General features: G+C 40.3%; 1 pseudogene; it reads left to right on the top strand.

Moving 5' to 3' along the window:
• The first annotated feature begins 10948 nt into the window (after nucleotides 1–10948).
• LOC711371 (large ribosomal subunit protein uL11 pseudogene) lies at nucleotides 10949–11459 on the top strand (annotated as a pseudogene).
• The last annotated feature ends 10695 nt before the right edge of the window (nucleotides 11460–22154 follow it).

The following is a 22154-nucleotide window of genomic DNA, read 5'->3' as shown; positions in this document are numbered from 1 at the left end:
TGTAGTCCCAGCTACTCAAAAGGCTGAGCCAGAAGGATCCCTTGAGCCCAGGTGTTCAAGCTTGCAGGGAGCTATGATCATGCCACTGCACTTCAGCCTGGGACCTTGTCTTAAAAAAAGAAGAAAGGGGGCCAGGCACAGTGGCTCATGCCTGTAATCCCAGCACTTTGGGAGGCCGAGGCGGGCAGATTACCTGAGGTCTGGAGTTCGAGACCAGCCTGACCAACATGGTGAAACCCCGTTTCTACTAAAAATACAAAAGTTAGCCCGGCTTGGTGGTGGATGCCTGTAATCCCAGCTACTCGGGAGGCTGAGGCAGGAGAATTGCTTGAGCCCGGGAGGCGGCAGTTGCAGTGAGCTGAGATCACTGCATTGCACTCCAGCCTGGGTGACAAGAATGAGACTCCGTCTCAAAAAAAAGGGGGGAAGGGAGGAAGTGGGGGGCGGAGGGGAGGAAGAAAGGAGAGAGAAAATGGAATATTGTAAAATTGTGAGAGAGACAATAACTTGCTTAAAACTTGTTTGATTAGTAGTTGAAGCATTAAGTAATCATGACGCAAATCTTCTAATCGAAAACAGAATTGTGCTTTGAGTAGCATGCTTTTAAAAGAAATTAGAATCAAATTACTTAATGCAGAAAAAGGATCTCATCTCTCATTAAATATTTCAGCAGTTAGTAGTTTATATGAGGTTAACAAATCTTTTTGCTTCAGGAAACAAAAATGAAATGGCTTAATTAGCAAAATCATTAAGGAAAGACTTTTGTGGAGGAAAATATGCTTTATCAGAAGCAATGCAAAGAGGAGTGAATATTGTTGGGAACTACTCCATCACGAAGTCAGAAACATCTAAAATCTGAATTAGCGAAGATAATATACACTTCAAGGAAACAATCAAAACCAGTGAAAGAAGACAATATTTTCATCATTAAGAAAAGTGAATGAGTTTATAATAACCAACACGTACCCTAACGCCCAATTCAAAGATGCTTGTAGACACATTCTTAGTAATAATAAACTAACATTAACATAGAATGAAAGAAACATTCTGCACCCGGAATATTTGTCAGGAAACAAGGACCAAGACATTCAGGGCAATTCGTGCTTTATGTGTTTTTCAGTTTCATTTTTGAGAATAACTTTTGGCCGGGCGCGATGGCCCACGCCTGTAACCCCAGCACTTTGAGAGGCCGAGGCGGGCAGATCACGAGGTCAGGAGTTTGAGACCAGCCTGGCCAACACGGTGAAACCCCGTCTCTACTAAAAATACAAAAATTAGCCAGTGCAGTGGCGTGAGCCTGTAATCTCAGCTATTCGAGAGGCTGAGGTAGGAGAATTGCTTGATCCTGGGAGGTGAAGGTTGCAGTGAGCCAAGATCGCACCACTGCACTCCAGCCTGGGCGACAGGGCAAGATTCCGTCTCCAGAAAAGAATAACGTTTAAAATTTAAATGTTTGCAGTATTATTTTTCAATTATTTGAATTGAAACAATTTGAATCATTTTATTTGGCGTTATTTTGTGTTAATGTTCCCTTCTTTTAATATATTCTGTTGTCTAACTCAGGTAGAAATTATTTTTATGTGTCATTGAAATGTACTGTAATCTTGTCTCTATATATATGTCCATAATAATAATAAACCATATAACCCATTCATTTATTATGTCTGGGGGGATTTCTTGTTTGTTCTGGGGGAAGTTTTATTTGCAGAAAGCCTTAGAAACTTTTTGTATAATCCCATCACAGAAAAATGATTTGCTGTTTACTAGTGTGGTCAGTTGTTGTTTTTAAAAACATACCAAGAAGTTGTTATGGAAAAATGTAGAATAACTTATGATTTTGAGGATTGCCAAGAATTCTCAAGAATTCTAATTTTTTGTTCCCGAATCCTGAAGATTAATAACTCTTAGAAATTCTCAAACACTAGAACAATGCCTGGCATAGAGTAGACATCAGCAGATATTTAGAAGAATGGGTATTATTCTGTTTAATAGTCACACCAATCCTGTGAAGATGATGCAAATGTGCCCATTTTACATGTTAGAAATACTTGGATCTCCTTTGAGGTTCCTTCCTGTAAGACAACACCTTTAGGAGTCTTCAAAGTTCTATTGTTTACTGAGATGGTCTATGAGGCACATCCTTGCGATTACTAGGCCTGCCCTTAAATTTTTCTGACAAAGCATCTTATTCTGGATTTGACCTTAGGCCCCAGAGATATTTTTTATTTGGGAATCTTTTCATGGGAGAGACCAGGGATAAGCAACAGGTTTATTTTATAATCCAATATTTGTATTTTACCATTTTTGCTAAGAACTTGAACAATTTTTCTTTTTTTCTTTTTCTTTCTTTCTTTCTTTTTTTTTTTTTTTTTTGAGAGAGAATCTCACCCTGTCGCCCAGTCTGGAGTGCAGTGGCGTGATCTCAGTTCACTGCAACCTCCGCCTCCAGGGTTCAAGCAATTCTTCTGCCTCAGCCTCCCAAGTAGCTGGGACTACAGGTGTGCACCACCACACCCTGCTAATTTTTCATATTTTTAGTAGAGACAGGGTTTCACCACATTGGCCAGGCTGGTCTTGAACTTCTGATCTTCTGCTCCTCCTGCCTCAGCCTCCCAAAGTGCTGGGATTACAGGCGTGAGCCACCGCACCCAGCCCACAATTTTTCTTTAGATCATCTCTCCTGTCTCATATTTTGTCATAGGCAACTGAAAAAGCCAGTTGGCATCTTCTACATTCTGCTTGGACATCTCTCTAGCCAACCCCACAAGCTGTTAAGCACCCTTTCTGTTTTCCACGTTCCCATAGGCGACAGTGTCCTCACACTTCCTGTCACTACATAAAAAGAGTCCTCTGTTTTCCAGCCTCTATAAATACTTTCCTCAGTCTTTCACACCCTCACCCATAGTCTCCTCCTGGCTTTTCTGCTTCTCTCTGACACTCTGTCCCAAAGTCAGTGCCACATGGTTTGGTATTCGTTATGATAGCACCCCACTTCCAAGTACCAAATTCTGCCCAAGTATCTGTTGTTACCGAACAATACTGCAGTGGCTTGAAACAACCATTTATCATGACGATCTTCAAACAGGGCACAGCAAGGGATGGCTCATTTCTGCTGCAGAATGCCTGGGGCCTCAGCTGCAAGACTGGAGTAGTGGGGGGACTAGAACAACCAGGAGTTGGCTGGGCATCTGTTTCCCTTTCTCCCTCGGTCTCTCTGTCCCTCCCCACCCGCCTTTCCACAGAGTTTCTTCCTGCAGCTACCTCAGGCTTCCTTATTCGGTGGCAGCCTCTGGGGAGTCAGACTCTCACGGGGAAGCTTGGGGCTCCAGTCAATGTCCTCAGACAAGAACTGGAAGCTGCCAGTCTCTTACAGCCAAGCTTGGAAACCAGCACAGCGCCACTCCTCGGATATTCTACTGGTCAAAGCAGTCAGACTCAAGGAGAGGAGACGTAGGTCCCCTTTCTCAATGCGAGCAGTGTCAAAGAAGGTGTCGTTGTCTTTCATCTATTACTATTCACCTATTTTACTACGGTTATAATAATATGGTAAAGCTTTGTGATAACATAGATTATAAAATATTATTATTATTATTGAGAGGGAGTCTCAGTTTGTTGCCCAGGGTGGAGTGCAGTGGCGCGATCTCAGCTCACTACAACCTCTTTCGCCCAGGTTCAAACGATTCTCCTGCCTCAGCCTCCCAAGTAGCTGGGATTACAGGCACCTGCCACTGCACCTGGCTAATTATTGTAGTTTTGGTAGAGACGGGGTTTCACCATCTTGGCCAGGCTGGTTTTGAGTTCCTGACCTCGTGATCTACCCGCCTCGGCCTACCAAAGTGCTGGGATTACAGACGTGAGCCACGATGCCTAGCCAAAACATCATCAATATTATTATTATTATTATTATTATTATTATTGAGAGATGGTCTTGCTATGTTGCCCAGGGTGGTCTTGAACTCTTGGCCTCAAGTGATCCTCCGGCCTTGTGTTCCCAAAGTGCCGGGATTACAGGCATGAGCCACTGTGCCTGGCCAATTCAGATATTATTTAACTCCTGCTTAAACCCACTCTTAAAAGGAGGCGTCCTCTAGTTCCTTGTCTTCTACACATTGGTGTCTTGTGATCATTTGGAGACTCTCAGTTCCACATATAAAGCACACCATTTGAAACAGTTGGTGTGCAGAATAGTTTTCATTCATCTCTCTAGGGTAATGCTTTGTCCCTTCCTCACCTGCTCTGTGTCTCAGGAGGCAGGTCTTTCCCTGTTGGCTTCTGGTTGATTTCAGCCACTGGATGACAACAGAAGTTCCATGGAAGAGGTAAGGGAGGGTGAGGGTGCTGGATTTATTCCCCAGCTTCATCCCAGCTGAGTCATTGTGGTTTGGCTTTCTGTTTCTCCAGGCAGCATTCTCCATTTAGCTACACCATATTCTCTCTAAATTAGTTCAGGCCTAGATCAATAATGTCCTCCTGGTTCTTGCTAACTTCAGGATACTGCACCATTCTTTGTGAGTTTCCCTTAAACCTGATTCTTCATTAAATTCCTCTAAATTATCCTATTTGGGTCTTCTGTTCACCGACAGAGACTGATACAGATGGTCTACTTCTGATATAACTAACACTTTGAAACTCTCCCTAATTTTTTTTTTTTTTTTTTGAGTCAGGGTCTGTGTGTTGCCCAGGCTGGAGTGCAGTGGTGTAATCTCAGCTCACTGCAGCTTCCACCTCCCTGGTTCAAGCAATTCTCCCAACACAGCCTCCTGAGTAGCTGGGACCACAGGTGTGTGCCACCGCATCTGGCTAACTTTTGTATTTTTTGCAGAGACAGGGTTATCGCCATGTTGCCCAGGCTGGTCTCAGACTCCTGAGCTCAAGTGACCCACCTACCTCGGCCTCCCCAAGTGCTGAGATTACAGGCATAATCAGCCTTTTTCTTCTCAGAATTGTTTATTAATGTAGTTTTCCCATTTTTAAAATCAGGCTTTTGATCCTTTGTCCTTCCATTTATTTAGAGTTCTTTACATATTAAGAATATTATCCTTTTATCTGTAATATATTTCACTGCTTACTGTGTTTTATTTTTCTTTTTGAGGGGAACAGGGTCTCACTCTGTTGTTCAGGCTGGAGTGCAGTGGCACAATCACAGTTCACTGCAAGCTGAACCTCCTGGGCTCAAGCAATCCTCCCACCTCAGCCACCCCAGTAGCTGGGACTAAAGGCATGCACTGCCATGCCCAGCTGGTTTTTTTTTCATTTTTAAATTTTGAGATGGAGTCTCACTCTGTCACCGAGGCTGGAGTGCAGTGGCAAGATCTCGGTTCACTGCAACCTCCACCTCCCGGGTTCAAGCAATTCTTCTGCCTCAGCTGGATTACAGTAGCTGGAATTACAGGCACCCACCACAACATCCAGCTAATTTTTTTGTGTTTTTAGTAGAGACAAGGTTTCACCACATTGGCCAGGCTGGTCTCGAACTCCTAACCTCAAGTGCTCCACCTGCGTTGGCCTCCCAAAGTGCAGGGATTACAGGAATAAGCCACCACGCCTGGCTTGTGCTCACTGTTTTTTGACTTTGTTTATAGTGGGGTATTTAGCCATGCTCCCCCAAAATTGTTTTTATTTTTAATCTAGTCAAATTTATTAACCTTTTCTTTTATTACCTCTCGATTTTGAGGCTTTCTCCATACCAAGGTTAAAGAACTCACCCATGTTTTCTTCTAGCACTTGTGTGATTTTGCATTTTACATTTAGATTCCTATTTTGAATTTATTCTTCAATATGGTGTGACGTATGAATTTAATTTTATCTTTTTCAAAATGTACCATCTGTCCCAGAACCATTTATTTAAAAGCTTATTGTAGAACTTGAGGATAACTGGTAGATTTTAAAAAATAATAATAAAAGTGTATCTTTGACCCAATGGTTTGAGGTGCCAGTTCTTCACATAGTCAGTTACCATATGTGTTTCTTTCTGTTTCCGCGCTTTTAATTCTGCTGCATTAGACAGTACCACTGGGTGTTAATTATAAAAGGCTTTATAGTATATTTTAATATCTGTTTCGTCTACTTCAAAGTTTTGTGTGTTTTTAAATGTTTCCCTGGCTATTTTTAAATGTTTCTCCATATAAACTTTAGTATCAACTTGTATGGCTTCATTTAAAAAGCTCGTTGCTATTTTTATTGGGATTATGGTTGGTAATAAATTGACTTGAACAACTGACATCTTTGTGCTGCTGAGTCACCCTATCCAAGAATAGGAAATGTTTTAATTATTAGGGGCTTTATAGAATATTTTACTATGTGGCAGGCTACTCCCTGCTAAAAGTTTTTCTTTTTTATTGGTTTCCCGACTATTCTTGCTTATTTTTAAAATATGAACTTTAGTATTAATTTGTTTGGCTCCATGAAAAATTTGGTGGTATTTTCATTGGAACTGTGATAAATCGACTTAGGGAGAAGTAACAAGGCCCCCAGGTCTGATCACTTCAAAATAGATATTTTGAATGTAAACACACACACACACACACACACGCACACCAGAACCTAAAAATTTATTCCAGATGTGGAAAGGATCAATGTCATTCAATTTAGCAAATATTTATGTATTACCTGCTATTTGCAAATCATTATAATAAAATATAACATGAGTCACGGTCTCTGTTCTCAAGAAGATAAGCACCTGAAGGGGGCGATAAGCACTTAATGATTATAGTGAGCCTCCACAGGATTGAACGCAGTGTCTTTCAGAGTGAGCATCTCTCTGAGTCACAGAAATCTACAGCCCAAATATCCATGTGCAGCACTTGGATATATCCACAGCAATCCATGGCAAAAATGCAATTTGTTTTTTCTTGCATCTGCCGCATGTTATTATAACTTCTTATTCTCTAGGGATCTTGATCATGTCTAACATTGATCCTCACCCCCAAAATGTTCTCTCTCATAGGAGAAGAAAAGATTAAGATGAGACCATTCATTTATTCTATAAATATTCCTTGAGTACCTTTCATATGTGAAGAATTGGTCTGGGAGCTGAACTCATAATAGGTTACAAGAAAGACCGCATCCCTCCTTGGGGAGATTCCATTCTAGAGACAGAGACAGTTCAGGCGGAAACAAACAAGTTAAGTGATACAACATAATTGCAGGGTGAGGAGGGCTATATGGAAGAAGAAGACAGGGAAAGGAGACAAAGGGCAAGGTGCAATTTTGGATAGGACGGTGAGGGAAAGCCTTGCTGGGGAGAAAGAATTTGGACAGACTTGAATGTGACTGGGGGAATCACATGAAGGTTCTTGGAGAAGACCCTGCCATGCACAAGGAGCATCTGCAGACCCCGGGGGCCCACAAGCCAGAAGATAAAGCAAGGGAGAGACAGGGAGAAAAAGGGCTTCAGGTGCACGGTGCCTAGATCAGGTAGGCACTCCAAGTTCCCCAAAAGGAGTTTGGATTTTGTTCTGTGAGAAAGGATGCTTTCAAGCAGGGGTATGACACGTGTGATCTGATTTATGTTTTAAATTTGGCTGCCATGGAGAAAATAGACTGTAGTGAGGGGGAAAGGGGGAGGCTGGTCAGAAGTCACTGTGCTGATCATGTGACAGATGGCAGGGGCTTGGATCGGGGGACCACAGTGGACAAAAAAAGAAGCAGCAAAGTGGAAGAATGTGGGAATTTTTTTGGAAGACAAACTAACAGGACTTACAGATGAACTGAATTTGGGAGTGAAGGGAGAGGAAGAGCCCAAGGTGGCTCTCTAGTTTTTGGTTTGCGTAAGTGGGCGAATACCAGTACCATATATTAAAAAGAGGTAACTACTGGAGAAGGAGCAGGTTTGGGGCAAAACCATAGAGATCTATTTTAGACACATTATTCAAGATATTTGGTTACTTCCCACTAATTTTTAATAACCTAGCATAAGTTATATTGCCCTTTTCTATTCTTCTTTCATCCTCAATTAGAGTTGTTCCCAGGACAGTGTTTAACCTAGATGTAAAAGAAGATACAGCAATCATCATTTGATCATTTCTGAAGGTCTCAAGCATTATCGTTCTATAAAAAGGATTCAATAAGGACAGGCGAGGTGGCTCATGCCTGTAATCCCAGCATTTTGGGAGGCCAAGGCAGGCAGATCACCTGAGGCTGGGAGTTTCAGACCAGCCTGACCAATATGGGGAAACCCCGACTCTATTAAAAATACAAAATTAGCCAGGCATGGTGATGCATGCCTGTAATCCCAGCTACTCAGGAGGCCGAGGCAGGAGAATCGCTTGAACCCGGGAGGCGGAGGTTTCAGTGAGCCGAGACCACACCATTGCACTCCAGCCTGGGCAACAAGAGCGAAACTCTGTCTCAAAAAAAACAAACAAAAAGGATTAAATAGTCCGGGTGGAGTGGCTCACACCTGTAATCCCAGCAATTTGGGAGGCCGAAGTGGGCAGACTGCTTTGAGCTCAGGAGTTCAAGACCAGCCTGGTCAACCTGGTGAAACCCCATTTCCACACACACACAAACACACACACACATACACACACACACACATCAGCCAAGCATGGTGGCTCACACCTGTAGTCCCAGCTACTTGGGAGCCTGAGACTAGAGAATCGCTTGAGTCTGGGAAGCAAAGGTTACAGAGAGCTGTGATCGCGCCACTGCACTCCAGCCTGGATGACAGAGTGAGACCCGGTCTCCAAAAAAAAAGGATGGGGGAGGGATTAAATAAATATTGTCATTGACAGCAAAAGCTGTTTGGATCTAGTTAATGATATAATCTGGATATGTGTCCTCACCCAAACCTCATATTGAAATATAATCCCCAGTGTTGGAGATGGGTCCTGGTGGGAGATGTTTAGGTCATGGGGGCAGATTTCTCATGGCTTGGACCTGTCCTGGAGATAGCGAGTAAGTTCTCATGAGATCTGATCATTTAAATGTGTGTGGCACCCCCACCCTCACTCTCTCTCTCTTGCTCTTGCTTTCACCATGTGAAGGGCCAGCTCCCACTTCATCTTCAACCATGAATAAAAGCTCCCTGAGGATTCCCCAGAAACTGAGCAGTTGCCAGCACGATGCCTCCTGAACAGCCTGCAGGACCGTGAGCCAATTAAATCTCTTTCCTTTATAAATTACCCAGTCTCAGCTATTTATTTATAGCAATGCAAGAATGGCCTAATACATTGATTTCAACTATAGTCAAGGAGGGAAAAAAGTCAATGGAGGTTAAACAAAGTTGTTTGCCATTTTTCACATGATCAGGAGCAGAGATAAAGTTATAACTTGCAAGTGGCTCCATTCAGGCTGATGGTGCATGATAACAGTGCTTGGTTACCTGGTGGGCCTCATGGGCTGAGGCCTCAAAGACATAACCAGGCCCTATTGTGATCTCTGCATTGGAAACATGGGGCCTTTATTCAGCATCTGCCATCCACAAGACACTGTGCCCGGGACTTTCACCATGTCTCATATGGTGGCCCTGCTATTATTCTTAGGCAGCTCTTTATTCCCAGAGGGGTTCCCTTGACTTCTTAGATACAATGGATCATTTGAGTTTTGCTTGTGAAACTGTGAAAAGTCTTTAAGAGCAAACACATACTTCAATGAGACCACAAAGGGGTTAAGGCATGTGCAGTGCTTTGAGGTGAAAAGCTCTCAGTAGTACTAATTATTATTCTTTTACTTAAAAGTAGCTCTTATATATATATATACACACACACACACTTTATATATATAGTATATATATGTACTTAAAGTATATATATATATACTTTAAGTTCTAGGGTACATGTGCACAACGTGCAGGCTTGTTACATATGTATACATGACGTGCTGTGTTTGTTTGCCACACCCATTAACTTGTCATTTACATTAGGTATTTCTCCTAATGCTATCCCTCCCCCCTCTACCCACCCCATGACAGGCCCTGGTATGTGATGTTGCCCGCCCTGTGTCCAAGTATTCTCATTGTTCAATTCCCACCTATGAATGAGAACACGCAGTGTTTGGTTTTCTGTCTTTGCGATAGTTTGCTCAGAATGATGGTTTCCAGTTTCATTCATGTCGCTACAAAGGACATGAACACATCCTTTTTTATGGCTACATAGTATTCCATGGTGTTTATGTGCCACATTTTCTTAATCCAGTCTATCATTGATGGACATTTGGGTTGGTTCCAAGTCTTTGCTATTGTGAATAGTGCCACAATAAACATACGTGTGCATGTGTCTTTATAGTAGCATGATTTATAATCTTTTGGGTATATACCCAGTAATGGAATCGCTGGGTCAAATGGTATTTCTAGTTCTAGATCCTTGAGGAATCGCCACGCTGTCTTCCACAATGGTTGAACTAGTTTATACTAGTTTATACTCCTACCAACAGTGTAAAAGCGTTCCTGTTTTGCCACATCCTCTCCAGCACCCGTTGTTTCCTGACTTTTTAATGATCACCATTCTAACTGGTGTGAGATGGTATCTCATTGTGATTTGGATTTCCATTTCTCTGATGACCGGTGATGATGAGCATTTTTTCATGTGTCTGTTGGCTGCATAAAAGTCTTCTTTTGAAAAGAGTCTGTTCATATCCTTTGCCCACTTTTTGATGGGGTTGTTTGTTTTTTTCTTGTAAATTTGTTTAAGTTCTGTGTAGATTCTGGATATTAGCCCTTTGTCAGATGGGTAGATGGCAAAAATTTTCTCCTATTCTGTAGGTTGCCTGTTCACTCTGATGGTAGTTTCTTTTGCTGTGCAGAAGCTCTTTAGATTAATTAGATCCCATTTGTCTATTTTGGCTTTTGTTGCCATTGCTTTTAACAAAACAATAAGTAAAACATGAGTCCACAAAAAGCTGTGAGAGGGATATACTTTATAAAGACCTTGGGTTCTTTCAGCTCTTGGCTTGGAGGAGTCCAAGGTGCAACTTTCTTCCATCGTCCCAAATCCGGGTTAATCCAACACCAGCTGCCTCCACCATGCTGCAGAAGTTCAGTCCCAACAAGATCAAAGTCATGTACCTGAGGTGCATCGGGGATGAAGTCGGGGCCATGTCTGCACTGGCCCCCAAGATCGGCCCCCTGGGTCTGTCTCCATAAAAGGTTGGTGATGACATTGCCATCAATGGGTGACTGGAAGGGCCTGAGAATTACAGTGAAACTGACCATTCAGAACAGACAGGCCCAGATTGAGGTGGTGCCTTCTGCCTCTGCCCTGATCATCAAAGCCCTCAAGGAAACACCAAGAGACAGAAAGAAACAGAAAAACATTAAACACAGTGGGAATATCACTTGTGATGAGATCGTCAACATTGCTTGACAGGTGCAGCACCCATCTTTAGCCAGAGAACTTTCTGGAACCATTAAAGAGATCCGGGAGACTGCCCTGTCTATGGGCCATAATGTTGATGGCCACCAACCTCATGACATCATAGATGGCATCAACAGTGTTGTTGTGGAATGCCTAGCTAGTTAAGAAGCACAAAGGAAAATATTTCAGTAAAGGATCATTTGACAACTGGAAAAAAACAAAACAAAACAAAACACCTTGGGTTCTGCAGTCAATTCTCCCTGCCTAAGTGAAAATCCCTGATATTTTGTGAATGATGAGAGGACACAGTCATTCCAGTCCCCAGCACTAAGTCACAGTACACAGAGCAGGGCAGAATATCTGTAGCTACTGTGAATGAAATTATTTTGAATTTTGTGGGAAAAGAACAGTGTGATTGGGCCAGGAAGGAATGATTTACATTTTAAGCATCAAATGTGTGAATATTTTTTTCCAAAAATATAAAGTATTCTTTTATTATAAGGAAAGTAATACAAGTTTTACATAGAAAATTTAAAAATATGAACTTTTATTTCATTTTATTTTATTTTTTTGAGGCAGTCTCACTTTGTCGCCCAGGCTGAAGTGTAGTGGCGTGATTTCGGCTCACTGCAACCTCTCCCTCCCAGGTTCAAGCGATTCTCCTGCTTCAGTCTTCCGGGTAGCTGGGATTACAAGCGCCTGCCACCATGCCTGGCTAATTTTTGTGTTTTTAGTGGAGATGGGGTTTCACCATGTTGGCCAGACTGGTCTCGAACTCCTGGCCTCAAGTGATCCGCCTGCCTCAGCCTCCCAAACTGCTGGGATTACAGGCATGAGCCACCATGCCCAGCCAGAATATTTTTTTAAAATAACATTTAAATTAATTTTAACCACTACTGAGATAATCATTATTAATATTTTATTTATATACTACAAATACATATGTGTATGTGTGTGTATATTTTTATATAATCATATTTTAGAAATATTGACTTCTATGAGTGTATTCTTTAAGAGAACATGATTTGAAAACTAAAAGATCAACTTTTGAAAACCTTTGTTATTGGGAAAGTTGCCTAGCACAGATATAACAACAATTACTGGCATTTTATAGCATCTTATGTGACTTATCTCTTTTATTATTAACAATAGCTATTGTTATTAACATAAAAATAATTATCATTGACATATTAGTGACAGAAGAAAGAATGCCTTGCTGGGAGGCATAACTCCCAGTTCAAAGTTATGATTAGATACAAGGCTGCGAAATACTTTGAGCCTGAATTTCCTCAAGTATATAATAAACATCTTGGACTAAATGAAGCCTGAGGCCTCTTCCAGTTTTAAAATCATACCCAAGTCTTATTTTAGAATAGGGGCACTTACTGAGATGCATTTGCTGAGATGCAAATTTACTTTCAAATATTTTATCTAAAATGCACCTGTTTTCAAGCTAAGAAAAATGGATCACATTTTGAAGAAAATTCGAAGGCTTTGAAGATGGGGCCTATTTACAGAGACCAATTTGTTTCTCTGCATTATTTTAACATGCAACTCTTCTCGAGTCCTGAAGCTTCCTAAGTATCTGAGGCTTCAAAAAGTGGGGGTAGAGACAGCTTATTACCATGGAGATAGATGGGAGCAAACGGTCACATCATCAAAAGCAAACTAGAAATGTACAAAGCTTTTGTGATGCTGATCCTTTTTTTTTTTTTTTTTTAAGTAAGAAGAAGAAGGGAAAAAGGCACAAATAAAAGGACAGATCTCTCTCATTAAATCCAACACTAATTTAGTAATCAGTGAAATAAAGGTACCCTTGAAAGCCTGCTGCCAGAAAATATAGTACAACAAAGAAGCACAAAAGGTTGCTGGCTGCCAGGTATAATTTCCAGGTACTCCAAGTGCATTTGGACTCCCTGTTCTCTTAGCTTTGCTTTGCAGATTGGCTGTCTTCGTGGCAGGCTCGAACTATCCATTTAGTCACCCTAGTGTGTTATCCAAATATTTAGAAGGAGAAAAATTGCAGGAAAATAACCTTTAATTTTACAATTCTCCAAAGGAAACTGTTCAAAATTAAGAGGTCTAAGAAGCTAAGAATGAGTGTTAATCTATTTTTCTGTTTACTACCTATCGCTTTGGATAATCTGGAAATAATTTTGACAGTGGGATAAAAGTTGAAGTTGCAGTAAGAGTCCAAATTTTCACAAAGTAGCTTATATCAGAATAAAGTTGCCATCCATTAGATTGCTTACATATAGATATGTGAGCTATTACACCTATCCATTACATAATCTTACTCCAGCAGAGGCTACCAAAAACCTGTAGGCAGGAAAGATTTACACTCAGTTCCTCATAAGTACCCAAAAGAAAAGAAATCACTTTAGAATGATTATATAAGTTAAAGAACACGGCCAAGTTTGTGCCTTGAACTTTTAGCCTATCAATTAGCAATAGTAATTGCATACTGCTGGGATGTTTTAGAGACTGAGGTAATGTTTTAAAAGTGTTTTGTGCTATTCAGAGGGAAATGCAATTTACATTATATTTTAGGATGTGAATTATGAAGGAAATTATCTCTTTTTCTTTCTTAAACCCCTCTTCCCCCTCCTCTACCCCCTTCTCCTCCTCTTCCTTTTCCTCTTCAGATTTTCCCTCTTTGCCTACAGCATTAAGAGAGACTATTCACATTATAAAGACATTGATTTCCTTAATTGATCTATAAATTCAACGTGTAGCCAAATAAAACAACAAGGTGATTTTTTTCAACCTGACAAAAATAACACTAAAGTTCTTCAAGACATATAAATGGGCAATTAGAAAAATTCTGAAAAACAAGAGTAGTGAGAGGGTAATTAATATAACTATATATTAAAATGTATCATGGAGTTATAATAATTAAAATATTTTATTCTAGAGAAGAAATAGAATAGCTAAATAGAATAGAATGGAATAGAAGAGAATGAACAGAAATAAACCCAAATACGTATACAGATTTAATGTGTGAAAAAGGTAGATGAGTCAAATTTATAGGGGAGGGATGGGAGAAGGGAAGATGTATTAGTCAATAGATAGTAATGAGAAAACTGGCTAGGAATGGAAAATAAAATAAAATGGGTTCTTTACCATGCTCTTTATATTCCCAAAATTTCCAGAGGGTTCAAAGAAAGCTATACATAATCTATAGCCATACCACTCTGAATGCCCCCAATCTTATCTGATCTCAGAAGATAAGCAGGGTTAGGCCTAGGGGGCTGCTTAATACTTGGATGAGAGAAATGTAATATAAACAAGTAAGTGTATATATGTGTGTATATATGTGTATATATATACACACACACACATAAGTACATATATATACACATATATACTTAACTGTATATATTACACTTGTTACATATACTAGTTTTGAACTACTATTATATATGTTAGATTATATAGTTGGTGAATTTATATATAATCTGGAGTATGAAATATATATAATCTAGGAGTTGTATATAATCTAGGAGTTTTTAAAAACTGGTGAATTTATATATAATTAGGAGTTTGGAGTGAATTTATTTATACATAATATATATAAATAAATAAATTTATTCATTTATTGGTGAGTTTATTTATATATAATCCAGGAGTTTAAAAATAATTTCTAGGCTGAGTGCTGTGGCCCACACCTGTAATCCCAGCACTTTGGGAGGTCAAGGTGGGAGGACTGCTGGAGCTCAGGAGTTGCAGACCAGCCGGGCATGGTACACACCTATAGTCCACGATCCTTGGGAGGGTGAGGTGGGAGGATGGCTTAAACACAGGAAGTTGAGGCTGTAATGAGCTATAATTGTGCCACTGCACTCCAACCTGGGCAACAGAGTAGTAAGACTCTGTCTCAAAAAAGGAAAAAGGAAAAGAAAACATAAAATAAAATAATTAGACTTTTTCTTCATTTTTTTTTTAGTTTTTTTTTATACCCACACTACACAGATGTAATATAAAAAGACTTTCTAGGCAAGACACACAATCCTAAAGTCTTAAAGGAAGAGAAAAATAAATTTGAATATATACAAAGTGGAAAAAATATTGCAACATATTTGACAAGCAAAGAAAATCATTAATATACAACTTCTTGTACAACTCAGCAAGTAAAAACAAAACAAAAAGAAAGTGGCCAAATCTATTGAAATCTTTGTCTCATTCACAATTGAATAATTGCATGTAAAATAATGAGCATATCCATATAATGAAATGTTATCTGGCAATAAAAAGCAGCATTATTAAATAACTGCCAAAAAGTGTAAATAACCAAAATGCTCATCAACCGATGAATGGAGCAGCAAAATGTGCTATATCGATACCATAGACTGTTATTCAACCATAAAAAGGAATGAAAAACTGACACATGCTACCACATGGATGAGCCTTGAAGACGTTATGTTAAGTGAAAAATGCCAGACACAAGAGCATATGTTTTATGATTCCAATGACATAAAATGCTCAGAATACGAAAATCCAGAGAGACGGAAAGTGAGTTTGTGGTCGCCTAGGGCTCGGGGGTGGGACTAGAGGGAAAATGGTGAGTGACTGCTAATAGATACAGTTTTGGGGGGAGGTCATGAAAATTGTTTGTGGTGATGCTTGCACGACTCTGTGATATACTCAAACCATTGAATTGTGCACTTCAAATGGATAAACTTCCTGCCATGTGAATTATATCTCAATAAAGCTGTTATTTTTTAAAAGCTTATGTAAAAAAAAACCAATGAGCTATGTTGAATTTGTTCATCATATTACAAAACTAGATAACAATAAATGTTGTTAAGAATACAGACACAGTCATTCTCATACTCTATTGGTAGGAGTGCAAATTGGTACACTTTTTTGAGGACAATTCAGTAATAGCCTTCAAAATTTAAATATACCATATCCTTTAATTCTGCAATTCAAAAAATTATCATATGGATATACTTGCAAAAACTTGCCAATATAGATATACAAGTATATTGTTTACAATAGAAAAATCTGAAAATCTGGAGCTAGCCATTGTGGGGAATATTATACAGCCTTTTATTTTTTATTTTATTCCTTTTTTTTTTTTTTGAGACGGAGTCTCGCTCTGTCACCCAGGCTGGAGTGCAGTGGAGCGATCCTGGCTCACTGCAAACTTTGCCTCCTAGGTTCAAGCGATTCTCCTGTCTCAGCCTCCTGAGTAGCTGGGACTACAGGCATGTGCCACCACACTCAACTAATTTTTGTATTTTAGTACAGACGGGGTTTCGCCATGTTGGCCAGGCTGGTCTCAAATTCCTGACTTCAGATGATCCACCTGCCTCGGCCTGCCAAAGTGCTGGGATTACAGGCATGAGCCACCATGCCTGGCTTTACACAGCCTTTTAAAAATATTATAGTTATATAGACTGCTATGAAAGGATCTCCAAGAAAACAGTAAAAATAACTAATATTTACCGAGCTTTTGCTATGTGACAGGCAATCTTCTAAGTCCTTTACATTCAATAACCCGCTTAATCTTCTTTGGAACCCTATATTTTTAATATCATCACCTTCATTTTCTAGATGGTGACACTGAGAGGCACAAATAGGTTTAAGCAACCTGCCCAAGATTGCGTAGTAACTAAGTGATAGACACAGAATTCAAACCCGCTTGAATAAATTTAAAAAGTATAGATCTATATAAATATGGCTTCATAGTTATTTTTTTCTTTCTAGGAGCATACATAAGTAACTGTTTGAAGAGAGAGGTACTGAACTGCCTCCTTATTGGTTACTAGAAGGCAAATCAACACAAGCTACAAAATGAGGTGGGGTTTTTTTGTTTGTTTGTTTGTTTTTTAATGGAGGGATGGGAGTGGAGGGAGTTGTTAGTGTTTACTTTGTATGTTTCATGGTCTAAAGTCTCTGTTACTGACTGGAAGCAGATTGCTGAATCCATAATTTGATTTGCCTGACATTTTTAGATATGAAAATCAAAGGTCTACCCAACATGTCTAAAACTGAATGACTAATTGTCCTTCTTTTGATATTTTACTTAAATGAAATAACCAGTTTACAGACCTAATTTTCCCTTCTTAAGGTGTTAATTCTCCCTTATTAGGGTGTCTAAGACCTGACCCTTCTTTTTCAGTATAGCTACGTTATATCTAGACTACTCTAGTATAGCATTCAACACTGGTTTTATTCCATTACTTTCTTGCACAAAAGCCTTCAAACTCCCAGTATTAGTCTGTTCTCACTCTGCTGTAAAGAAATACCTGAGACTGGGTAATTTATAAAGGAAAGAGGTTTAATTGACTCAGTTCCACATTGCTGGGGAGGCCTCAGGAAACGTATAATCATGGCAGAAGGCAAAGGATGAGCAGGTGCCTCCTTTACAGGGTGGTAGGACGGAGCAAGTGCAAGCAGAGGAAATGCCAGATGCTTATAAAACGATCAGATCTCCTGAGACTTATTATTAGAGAACAGCATGGGGGAACCGCTCCCATGATCCAGTTACCTACACCTGGTCCTGCCCTTGACACATGGAAGTTATTACAACTCAAGGTAGATTTGGGTGGGGACAAGAGCCAAACCGTATCATTCCCCTCAGGTAAAGATTTCATCCTCAGGCCAGGCTTCACACCTTCCTTGGTCTGTTCAAATCTTTCTTTCCAGGCAGGGCATGGTGGGTCACACCTGTAATCTCAGCACTTTGGGAGGCCAAAGTGGGAAGATCTCTTGAGCCCAGGAGTTCAAGATCAGCCTGGGCAAGATGGTAAGACTCTATCTCTGTTAAAAAAAAAAAAAAAAAAAGTCTCTTTCCAGTATTATTTCCCACGGCTTTACCCTCCACACCAGCATTTGCTGTGTGAGATTTTTGCTTTATCCCTAAATCAGCCTATCCCTTTCTTTCTGCCCATATCCATTATAGCCTGACTTCGAAGTCCAACTTCAATACAACGTTTTATCGAGAGCCTTCCCTGACCATCCCTACTCTAGTAAGGGTAATCATAGTTATGGCGACTTCCTTGTAAGCTCATCCCGGCATTATTTATGGTTTACTTTGCAATGGAAGAAATGCCAATGACTCAATTTTGTCCTCTCTCACCTGACCAGGATCCTCTCTCTGCAGATTACTCTCTCTCTCCCCTGTATCCTCAGTCTCTCTCTCTTTACTGGCTCCTTCCCATCTCCATTTAAAACTTTTCAAGAGTCTCCTATTATAAATGAAGCAGAAAGTATGTGGCAGTGAAAGTTCTGGTCCCCCTAAGTAAAGTGCTGAGAATACTGAATTGCAAGCCCCAGGATACTGTGAATTCTAGGGTTTGCAATTTTCCATGTACTGCATTAAGCTCCAAGTATCAGACAATCAAGCAGTGGGCAGGTGGGGAGAGGGAAGTAAACGGTAACAAGTATTTTGGAAAAACAGTTTGACATTAAAGAGTTGAAGATTAGAGTGTTCCCTGGGGCGTTATCTACAGGGGGTATGTTCCAAGATCCCCAGTGGATGCTCGAAACCGCGGATAGTACCAAACCCTGTGTATACTATGTTTTTCCTTATACATACATACCTATGAATAATAAATTAGCTGCAGTAAGAGATTAACAACAATAATTAACAACATAGAACAATTATACCAACATACTGTAATAAAAGTTATATGAATTTGGTCTCTCTCTTTCAAAATATCTGATTGTACTGTACTCACCTATTTTCAGATGTTGACTATGGGTAACTGAAACCACGGAAAGCAAAACCACAGTACGGGGGGACTGTTGTAATATCCTTATGACCAAGCAATTCCATTCCTAAATATATGCTCTATAGAATTCCTTGAATGTGTGCACCACGAGACATGTACAAGAATAATCATAGCAGCATACTTATCACAGTCCAAAACTGCAAACAATTCAAATGTCCATCGAGAGTAGAGCAAATAAATAAAAATGGTTGTATTGTAATACACATAAATGTATTATGCTGCATATGGAGTGCTTAATAGTATTCTATACAAGAGAATACTACTGAGTGGTGAAAATGAATAAACCGTAGCTGCATGTAACGACATGGATGAATCCCATCAACATTTGAGAAAAAGAAAAGGAAAAGCAACCCCTAATATTCAGCAGCTGTGCTCGTGCTATCAGATGGCCGCTCACAACTAAACATTGGTGTTCACCTATTGAAAGTAAGTAATTTCATGTAACATTACACCAGATAAAGCCACCCCATGACCATGATAAAGACAAAAACAAGATTACTCTGTAATCACATCTGACCACAGACAAAACATGGATATTGCCCAGACCACAAAAATGACTAAGTACCCTCTTATTCTAGCTAATGAGGGACTGCTGCTTCTTTCTCAATTACAGCATTAGCCTTGGTCTAGCCTTCCCTCCTTCTAGATAAGATTTAGTGCAATACTCAATGCTCCTGACAGTATCTAGTCCAGAGCAAAGTCCTTGTTCCTTAAACTCTCCCCGAAATTACCTAACAGAAGCCCAAATCCTACAGTGAGTCCTGACACCCTCTTACTGAGATGTCCTGACACCCTCTTACTGAGATGCCCCCTCCTTCCCCATGCTGTGCTTCCCCCTCACTATAATGAGTAACGAACTCAACTTTTTCGACTGTAGGAGTTTTCCTGTTGGACTGGAGGGCATTGGCATATTAAATTGAAAGAAGCAAGTCCCCCCAAAGTATAAACTTCCTTGAATAGGAATGATTAGAAAAATAAATAAAAATAATAATCAGAAGAAAAAAAGCAAAATATAAACTTGCATTCAAATTTCTTGAAATACTAATTACATTATTTAGGGATGATTATCACATCCTAAGTGATGTGATACAACTATAGAAATAAAAGCAAAGAGGCCAGGCGCCGTGGCTCAAGCCTGTAATCCCAGGACTTTGGGAGGCTGAGGCGGGCAGATCACCTGAGGTCAGGAGACCAGCCTGGTCAACATGGTGAAACCCTGTCTCTACTAAAAATACAAAATTAGCCAGGCGTGGTGGCGCACGCCTGTAGTTCCAGCTACTCACTCAGCAGGCTGAGGCAAGAGAATCACTTGAACCAGGGAGGCAGAGGTTGCAGTGAGCAGAGATGTGCCACTGCACTCCAGCCTGGGCAACAAGAACAAAACTCTGTCTCAAAAAAAAAAAAAAAAAAAATTAAAGGAGAAAAGAAGGAAAGAAAAGAAAGAAAAGCAAAGAGAGGATTATGACAAACATGGGAATGGTGTTAGCTCTGAGGGGAAGAAAGGGTGGGGTAGGTTGAGGCATAATCAAGGAGGGAGCACCAGTGAAAGCTGCTACAAGAGAGCACATAGGGGAAAGCTGGCTGAAATCTGGAAACTGACCTGATAGCTACGGAGGTGACCTCTTCTCCGGATGTGTCTGAGAGGAGGGCTCCAGCATTATCCCACTTGACAGAGAAAGGATTCAAGAGCTTGTCTGATGATAAACCTTCGGTCTAGACATAGCTTACCTTATTCAAGGATGAGTAAAGACAGCAAAACGCTGAAGCCTTGGAGACACTTGCAGAATAGGAAAAAGGAAACAACCTCCAGAAGTTTCCAGGGTAGAGCTTGCCCCAGGAATTGATCTACTATAGAATACAGAAGGAAAATTCAGGAAACTGGTAGCCTGCAAAGGTACAAGATGGATTTTTTTTTTAAGGGAAGGGCTATGAGTTATTAAAAGAGGGGAATAAAATGAAGACATAAGGATGAAATGAAAATGCAATGTATTCATCTGTTGAGGCTACTCTAACAAAGCACCATGGACTGGGTAGCTTTTAAATAACATAAATTTATTTCTGATTGTTCTCTAGGCTTGAAAGTCCAAGATCAAGGCACTGGCAGATCTGGTGTCTGGTGAAGGCCTGCTTCCCTTCAGACAGCCGTCTTCTCACTGTAATCTCACACGGCTGAAGAAGCAGCGTGAAGGGCCTCTCTCAGGCCTCTTTTATTAAGACACTAATCCAATGCATGAAGGCTCCACCCCATGACCTAATCACCTTCCAAAGGCCTTTTACCTCCTAATAGCATCACCTTGAGGGTTAGGATTTCAACATATAAATTTTTGAGGAATGCAAGCGTTCAGACCATACCATACGATAATTTTTTTTTTTTTTTTTTTTTTTTTTGACAGAGTGCAGCGTCACGATCATGGCTCACTGCAGCCTCAAACTCCTGTGCTCAAGTGTTCCTCCCTCCTCAGCCTCTCAAGTAGCTGGAACTATAGGCATGAGCCACCACACCCAGCTAATATTTTATTTTATTTTATTTTATTTTATTTTATTTTATTTTATTTTATTCAGAAATGGGGTCTCACTCTGTTGCTCAGGCTGGTCTGGAACTCCTGAAATCAAACAATCTTCCCACTTCAGCCTCCCAAAATGCTGGAATTACAGGTGTGAGCCATCATGCCTGGCCACAACAAGATTTTTATTAAAGGAAGAATGATGTAATGAAGAAAGATTGCAAGGAAATTCTTATGTCCTGGAATTAAAAACAAAACAAAACAAAAAATCAGGCCAGGCACGGTGACTCACACCTGTAATCCCAGTACTTTGGGAGGCCAAGGCTGTCAGATCACAAGGTCATGAGTTTGAGACCAACCTGGCCAAGAGACCAGACTGGCCAATATGGTGAGACCCCGTCTCTACTAAAAATACAAAAATTAGCCGGGGATGGTGGTGGACACCTGTAATCCCAGCTACTCCAGAGGCTGAGGCAGGAGAATTGCTTGAACCCGGGAGGCAGAGGTTGCAGTGAGCTGAAGATCATGCCACTGCACTCCAGCCTGGGTAACAGAGTGAGACTCCAACTCAAAAACAAAATAAAACACCACAATGTTGGAAGTGTAGCAAAACT

This window comes from Macaca mulatta, chromosome 12 (genome assembly GCF_049350105.2).
Source record: "Macaca mulatta isolate MMU2019108-1 chromosome 12, T2T-MMU8v2.0, whole genome shotgun sequence".
Classification (NCBI taxonomy): Eukaryota; Metazoa; Chordata; class Mammalia; order Primates; family Cercopithecidae; genus Macaca; species Macaca mulatta.
This window is presented reverse-complemented; position numbering and strand designations above follow the sequence as displayed.